The sequence below is a fragment of the Phoenix dactylifera genome, chromosome 15, assembly GCF_051530095.1.
Source record: "Phoenix dactylifera cultivar Ajwa chromosome 15, Ajwa_hap1_PhDact_Kaust_v1.1, whole genome shotgun sequence".
NCBI lineage: Eukaryota > Viridiplantae > Streptophyta > Magnoliopsida > Arecales > Arecaceae > Phoenix > Phoenix dactylifera.
In genome coordinates this window covers 1,629,735-1,638,306 of record NC_143204.1, presented here as the reverse complement: position 1 = coordinate 1,638,306, position 8,572 = coordinate 1,629,735, and the positions used below count along the sequence as shown (strand labels likewise).

At 38.0% G+C, this 8,572-nt stretch overlaps 1 non-coding gene across 1 annotated transcript; it reads right to left on the bottom strand.

Moving 5' to 3' along the window:
* Positions 1-1,178: 1,178 nt before the first annotated feature.
* On the bottom strand, positions 1,179-1,285 carry LOC120106030 (small nucleolar RNA R71). Its single transcript, XR_005508263.3, has one exon. It is a non-coding gene; the product is annotated as a small nucleolar RNA R71 (small nucleolar RNA).
* Positions 1,286-8,572: the final 7,287 nt, after the last annotated feature.

The window sequence follows — 8,572 nt, the reverse complement described above, 5'->3', positions numbered from 1 at the left end:
CAACTATTCAAATGCAATTTAATGTCATGACATAAAATGTTAAAAATCTTCTTGATTGTTGCATATAGTATTAAGCATTTGCATAAAATAATCTAAGGGCTGAACCCATTAAAAAGATAAGGTCGGGATTTCATCACTCGTCCTTAGCCCAAAAATCATCCCAGTGCATAAATATCCTAAGCCTAATTAAAATCAACTAGACGTTGGCCCCTAAGGATATTCGAGCTCAATAGGACGAAGACCACTGAAAGTTGCACCAATTTCGCTCTATGACCCCGGTCGATGTCTAGGCAAGCTTTGTCCCTCTAAGTGATTGAAGGGAGACAGTTTCTGTTCGAAGAAAGTGGGTTTTAAGTGGGACCTTTGCTATACGCATCGTGACCCCTCCACTTACCTGGGAGCTTACCTGGTCGACTAGGTTATTAGACCGGATTGGAGGCTTAAGTGTACTCTTCAAACCAGTTAGGAGCTGTCTAGAAATTTTTAGGAAAACATTAGAAATAAGGGTGCTATGCTTTGATATTGTTTGATTGTGAATAATTTTAGTAGCAGGGTGTCAATATTCATAGCTTTAGGTAATATTCATACTCATCCAAAACTCTAAAAATATATATATATATACAAAATAAATAAATAAATAAATAATAATAATAATAATTATAAAAAAAGTCGACTGGTTAATTGGTCAGTATATGCGGTTGTGGCAAAGGGATAAAACGAAAAGATTATTTCGAGTTGAATCAAGGGATAAAAGTTCAAATATTCAAATGGAAGATAATGGTAGTAATCAGGGAGATAATGAATTTCAAGATGACTTACCTATTAGAACGCTTCGTGATTATCTACAACCCACTAGGATCAGTACCCCATCCTGTATGGTTATTCCTACTGCTGCGGGAGCCTTTGACATGAAACCAGGAATAATCCAATTACTTCCAAAGTTTCATGGACTTGACTCCGAAAGTCCCTACTTGCACCTAAAAGAATTTGATGAAGTGTGTTCAACACTTCAATTTAATAATATCAATGAAGAGGTAGTGAAGCTTAAGTTATTTCCTTTTTCTTTAAAGGAAAAAGCTAAGTCATGGTTACATTCTTTAAGACCTAGGACCATAGCTACCTGGCAAGAAATGACAAGAGAATTTTTAAAGAAATTCTTCCCAACACATAAAACAAATACACTTAGAAGAAATATCATGAACTTCGCACAAAAAGATGGAGAAACATTTTTTCAGTGTTGGGAAAGATTTAAGGACCTTCTGCTTGCTTGCCCACATCATGGATATGAAATTTGGAGGGTCATTAGTTTCTTTTATGATGGTTTGTCCTCCAATATGAGACAATTCGTGGAAATGATGTGTAATGGTGAATTTATGAATAAGGAACCAGAGGAAGCGTGGGACTATTTTGATCTGTTGGCAGAAAATGCACAGGCTTGGGATACAATAGATAAGAACGAGAAACCTAAAATACCGACTAATACTAAAGGAGGAATGTATCATGTTAAAGAAGAAAATGATGTAAATTTAAAGATTGCTAATCTAACTAGGAAGGTTGAAGCCATTGAATTAAGCAGAGCCAATACAGGAAAGGCACCTACTATAGATGAAAGTATTTGTGAAATCTGTGAGAGTAATGCACACTTAACCAAGGATTGTCCTACAATCCCCGCCTTCCAAGAAGTGTTGCATGATCAAGCAAATTTCACAAATGCTTATAAGAGACCATTTCCTGAAACATATAATCCTAACTGGCGAAACCATCCGAATTTTAGTTGGAGACATGGACCCACTGCCAATGAATCTCAAGGGAATTCCATACCCTATGTGCCACCCCATAAGAGATCCCTTGAAGATACTTTGCAAACCTTCATGCAAGGGCAGACTCAAATAAATCAGAATACAATGCAATCACTCCAAGAACTTAAAAATTCTGTAGGTAGAATTGAGGCTCAACTTAATGTTAGGGAAAGAGGGACATTTCCAGCCCAACCTCAATCTAACCCAAAGGGTCAACATGAGGTCCATGAAGCAAGTTCATCCCAACCTAAATTTGAGCAAGTTAAGTCTGTCACAACCCATCGGAGCGGAAAAATAATTAACAAAGAAATTCTAACGAAGGATGACAGACCTGAAAAATTCATTGAGAAAAGGGATGAAAATAATACTGAACAAGATGATCCAATACCTCATCATAAGATAGTTGCTCCATTTCCTCAGAGCTTGCTTGCAGCTAAAAAGGGAATACCTGACCAAGAAATTCTGGAAATTTTTAAACAAGTAAAGATTAACATTCCTTTATTAGATGCCATTAAGCAGATCCCATCTTATGCCAAATTTTTAAAAGATCTTTGTACCATAAAGCGAAAGCTTTATGTACAAAAGAAAGCTTTTCTAACTGAACAGGTGAGTGCTATTCTCAAACACAACACCCCACCTAAATATAAAGATCCTGGTTGTCCTACCATATCTTGCATCATAGGAAACTTCAGGATACAACGAGCCCTTCTGGATTTAGGTGCTAGTGTTAACTTACTGCCCTATTCAGTTTATGAACAGTTAGAACTTGGTGAACTAAAACCCACCAAGGTTACTCTCCAACTTGCCGATCGATCTATAAAGATACCAAGAGGAATAGTCGAGGATGTACTTGTCCAAATTGATAAATTCTACTTTCCAGTCGACTTCATAGTATTAGATACCCAGCCTGTCATGAATTGTACCACTCCAATACCTGTCATTCTAGGCCGCCCATTTCTAGCTACTTCCAATGCTTTGATTAATGTCGAAATGGAATAATGAAAATGTCATTCGGGAATATGACTATAGATTTTAATATATTTAACATTTGTAAACAACCCGATAATGATAACGAAAATGATGAAATTCATGGAGTTAATCTGATCGATTCCATTGTAGAAGATGCTCTTGTCCCATCTCTTTCTTCTGATCCTTTAGAAACATGCCTAACTCATTTCGGAAATACAGATATCAACCAAAACTTTAGAGAAATCAGTGCTATATTAGATTCAGCTCCTTTGTTGGATACAGATAGGTGGAAATCTCGTTTTGAAGAATTGCCCACACACAACAATAGTCCTCTACCATCTAGTGTTCAAGCACCTAAACTTGAGCTAAAACCTTTGCCATCTGAGCTCAAGTACGCATACCTTGGTCAAAAAGAGACTTTTCCTGTGATCATATCATCCCAACTCGAACAAAGTCAAGAACTAAAATTATTGGAAATTCTCAAAGAGCATAAGGGAGCAATAGGGTGGACAATTGCTGATATCAAGGGAATTAGTCCCTCAATTTGCACTCATAGAATCCACTTAGAAGCTGATGCCAAACCTTCTCGTCAACCTCAACGTCGATTAAACCCAAACATGAAGGATGTGGTTAGAGCAGAAGTTCTGAAACTTCTGGATGCGGGTATGATCTACCCAATTTCAGATAGTAAATGGGTAAGTCCAACCCAAATGGTCCCGAAAAAATCTGGTGTTACTGTAGTCAAAAATGCCAACAATGAATTAGTTCCAACTAGGGTCCCCACTAGTTGGCGTGTATGCATTGACTATAGAAAACTTAATTCTGTCACAAGGAAGGATCATTTTTCTCTACCTTTTATTGATCAAATCTTAGAAAGGTTGGCAGGTCATAAATTTTATTGCTTCCTAGATGGCTATTCAGGTTACAACCAAATTGCAATTGATCCTGAAGATCAGGAAAAGACCACTTTTACATGTCCTTTTGGCACATTTGCTTACAAGAGAATGCCTTTTGGATTATGTAATGCTCCTGCAACCTTCCAAAGATGCATGCTCAGTATTTTTTCCGACATGGTTGAGCGCTTTTTGGAAGTCTTCATGGATGATTTTTCAGTTTTTGGCTCCTCTTTTGAAAACTGTGTGGACCATTTAAGACTAGTCTTAATTCGGTGTGAGGAGAAGAATCTAATCTTAAACTGGAAAAAGTGCCATTTCATGGTAACTAGGGGAATTGTTCTCGGGCATGTCATTTCATCTGAAGGAATTGAAGTAGACAAGGCTAAAATTGACTTAATTGCTAACTTACCCAACCCAAAAACTATCAAAGATATACGCTCATTTTTGGGTCATGCAGGATTTTATAGGAGATTCATTAAAGATTTTAGCTCAATATCTAAACCATTATGTAATCTCCTTCAAAAGGAAACCCAATTTGTGTGGTCTGAAGAATGTCAAAAAGCTTTTGATAAACTTAAAAGCTTGCTGACCTCTGCTCCCATCATGCAACCACCAGACTGGTCGCTTCCTTTTGAAATTATGTGTGATGCTAGTGAATATGCAGTTGGGGTAGTTCTAGGGCAAAGAAAGGAAAGGAAACCTTATGTTATCTACTATGCAAGTAAGACTTTAAATAGTGCACAAAAGAATTACACCACTACGGAAAAGGAACTACTCGCCGTAGTATTTGCATTAGACAAATTTAGGTCTTACTTGATTGGATCCAAAATCATTATCTACACTGACCACGCTGCCCTTAAGTACCTTCTTTCAAAAAAGGATGCTAAGGCGCGTTTGCTTAGGTGGATCCTTCTACTCCAAGAGTTTTTTCTAGAAATAAGAGATAAAAAGAGGGTAGAAAATGTAGTAGCTGATCACTTGTCCCGTCTGACTCTTTCAGATTCCTTAGACAATTCACCCATAAAAGACACTTTCCCTGATGAGCAACTGTTTGAGATCACATCTTCACCCTGGTTTGCAGACATTGCAAATTTTTTAGTCACAGGTGAACTACCAAGTCATTGGAATAAACAAGACAAAAGAAAATTTTTGACTGAAATAAAAAAAAAATTTTGGGATGATCCTTATCTTTTCAAATACTGCCCAGACCAAATTATTAGGAGATGTGTACCTAATGACGAATTTATTAGTGTCATTTCCTTTTGTCATTCTGAAGCTTGCGGTGGTCATTTCTCTGGTAAGAAAATGGCTGCAAAAATTTTACAGTGTGGTTTCTATTGGCCCACCTTGTTCAAAGATTCTCATAACTTTTGCAAAGCTTGCGAGCGTTGTCAAAAGTTAGGTGGGATAACTCGTAGGAATATGATGCCCCTCAACCCAATTTTAATTATCGAAATATTTGATTGTTGGGGAATAGATTTTATGGGTCCATTTCCTCCTTCATTCGGAAATTTGTACATCTTAGTAGCTGTAGATTATGTCTCCAAATGGATTGAGGCAATTCCTTGCAAACATAATGACCATAAAACTGTTTTAAAATTTTTAAAAGAAAACATTCTTTCCAGATTTGGAACGCCTCGAGCCATCATCAGTGATGGGGGTTCACACTTCTGTAATAAGCCTTTTGAGGCTTTAATGCGAAAATATGGGATCACCCATAAAATCGCCACCCCTTATCATCCACAGACAAGTGGACAAGTTGAAGTATCCAATCGATCAATTAAGAATATTTTGGAAAAAACAATTAACCCAAATCACAAAGACTGGTCTTTGCGTTTAACTGATGCACTCTGGGCTTATCGTACTGCTTTTAAAAGCCCGATTGGTATGTCTCCGTACCGTCTTATTTTTGGCAAACCGTGTCACTTGCCTGTGGACTTGGAGCATAGGGCCTACTGGGCTATTAAGAGATTTAATTTTGATATGGATAAGGCTAGTTCACTACGCAAACTTCAACTTAATGAACTAGAGGAAATCAGGAATGAAGCATATGAGAATGCTCGAATTTGTAAGAATAAAATGAAAGTCTTTCATGATAGAAATATTATGAGAAAAACATTTGAGCCTTCCCAGAAAGTTCTATTGTATAATTCAAGACTTCATTTATTTCTAGAAAAATTGAGATCTAGGTGGATTGGCCCATTTATAGTTAAAACTGTTTATCCATATGGAACCATTGAGATAGAGAATCCAAACACCGGTAATATTTTTAAAGTAAATGGCCAACATTTGAAGTTATTTTTGGACAACTTTACCTCAGAAATTGAATCGACCAATCTGGGAGATCCTGTTTATCAGGATTGATCTCTATATCTGCTAGAGATCCTTTGTTTGTACATAATTTTTCTTTCTTTCATATAACAATTGGTGAGCAACAACAGTGTGCAGTCATTCTATCAGGTAAATTCTAACCTTCAGCCTTATTATCCTTCATACTATCATATTTAATGCATTCATGTTGCAACATTGGTGACAATGTTGAAATTAAGTTGGGGGGGAGAGATTACTGTATTTTTCTATATATCATACTAATTGTCATATCTTTCAAAAAAAAAATTAAATAAATAAATAAAAATAATAATAATAATATATATATAATAATAATAATAATAGTAATAATAATAACAAACATATATTTTGTTTCATTTAATTACCACTTTAATTTTTTTTTCAAAGAATTAAATATGTGTAGCTATTAAGGCAAGGAGCGCATTATGACTTATCAGAGACCTATTACTAGATCCCCACATAAGTATTCAATGACAATAGGAAGGCCTCAGGAGTTCACTTGTGTTACCTATTTGTTTGTTGACCTTATTCGCAAGAGAAGTACGAGTGTCCTTATCCTAAAGTTCATGTTTTGGTTTTCACATAAAGATAGAGCTTGAAATTCCCGGCTAGATCACCTGGGTGCCTTATGTTCTGACCTTGGTTGACCTATAGTCACAATACAGTCACGTTAAAAAAAAAAAAAAAAAAAGAAGAGAGAAATAATACAGTTTGTCTTCACTGAGTAACCGGGCCTCTTGCCTACAAAGCAGCGAGTGTTCGCGTTAAAAGGTGAAAATGACTGAAATAAGTGACTAGTCTGACCTCGTGGCGTAGTCTGGTTCGAGTAATTAAGTCTGAGGGGTGTTTCACCTAATGCCTTGAGCCAACTGGATCAAGAGTCATTGACCCAAAGCTCGTTATATGGACCTTACTAGAGCCTAATGGAGTTAGATTGTTGTAGTCACTGTGTGAAAAAAAAAAAAAAAATTTATTGAAATAAACATGAGTGGGTTAGTTAAATTAAAACCAAGTGACTTGTGGATGACTGGTTTGACTCCATTGTTTTAGAATTCTGTGTACCTGGGATGTCTAGTTGGGATTGATAGCTTCATTTTTATATGCGAACCATTCTGGACAAATAACATGTGATATTCGAAAAATTTAGTGGGTCGGAAGCTAACAAATGGTAGTTAACACTTGTGAATTTGAGTAGTGCACCTAGAACTCAAGGGGTACCCAATTGTGGTGGAGGTATAGGTATTCTGAGACGTCACATTTACATTTGCCTTAAGGGTTGCTATGATTTAAAGTATCTTTTAACTTAAAAACGATGTTTGTGGGTAACATCACTGCAAATCCTCACGAGACAACACTCGTCCACTAGGGTAACCTAGGGGTTTAATGGCTTGTTGCACATGCTAAGTGCAATCGTAATGCTCTACGAAAGTGAGTATTTATTTTAATTCATGCATATTGATTTATATTAATAAATAATACTTTTGCACCCTCATTTTCACACTAAATTGCTAGAGACTAGCAATAAGCTAGTTGGGGGGTGTGATGAGAGTACAAAAGTAAAATTTTCATATTATCTTAATTAGTATTATAGTTAATCTTTATTAATAAAATTAATTAATTAATGTTTTATTTTTGTCTGAGTGCAAGTAATTCAAGAGATTCAATAATGCTGGTTTTCAGCCCAACGCCTGTCAGCCCGAGCTCAACAATTTCTCCAGTGTCCGTGATGAGGCAACTCAACAGTTCCTAACCTAAAATTCCCATGTATCCACGTCAACGGGCTGAAGCAAGTGATTTTCCAACATCTTCAAAGCTTCCCAACCGTCGCCACATTCCATCCGTTCGAGCCAGCGGCCGTGAGGAGCTTCCAAACGATCATCATCTCCAAGCGTCTCCCCTGTTTCTTCCCAATGGTCATCCACGGTTCCTTCATCCCATCGACCGTGAATCTTCCAAGCATCGTGGCACATCATAGGTCAAGGGAACAGGAAGGCCAAACCGGCTCTTCAATTCAAAGCCGAGTCCTCCATTTCATTTCCAGCAATTAAAGTCCAACTTGTTCCATGAAGTCTTCTCAACTTCCAAACAGCCGCATGGTTTCTTAACCTCCCAACAAATGCAAACAGGCTCTTCATTCCATCCCGCGTCTCATCCGCTCCCAGTTCCTAAGCGTCCGCAACAAAATCTTCCAGCGTCCTTCGGTCTTCCCAGCCACACCGCTGAAGATGTTTATAAAAGGGAGCAACCACACGGAAGGGGAGGGCAGAGGGGAGGAGACAGCAGTAAAGGGAGGGCAGCCGGTTGGATCCATCCAAGTCTGAGCGGCATCCGGTGGAGGCAGGAGGAAGGCATCCGGTGGAACCAAAGGGAGGAGGAGACCAGCGTGCGACGAAGGAGGAAGGCATCCGGTGGAACCAAAGGGAGGAGGAGACCAGCGTGCGACGAAGGAGGAAGAGGCCAAGGGAACCAGCAAGAAAAACATCTTAACTCCTCTTCCGATCCATCTTCTCAGCCGGGCGAGAGAGGAGAAGAAGCCGCAGATCCATCCAGCCAGGCCAC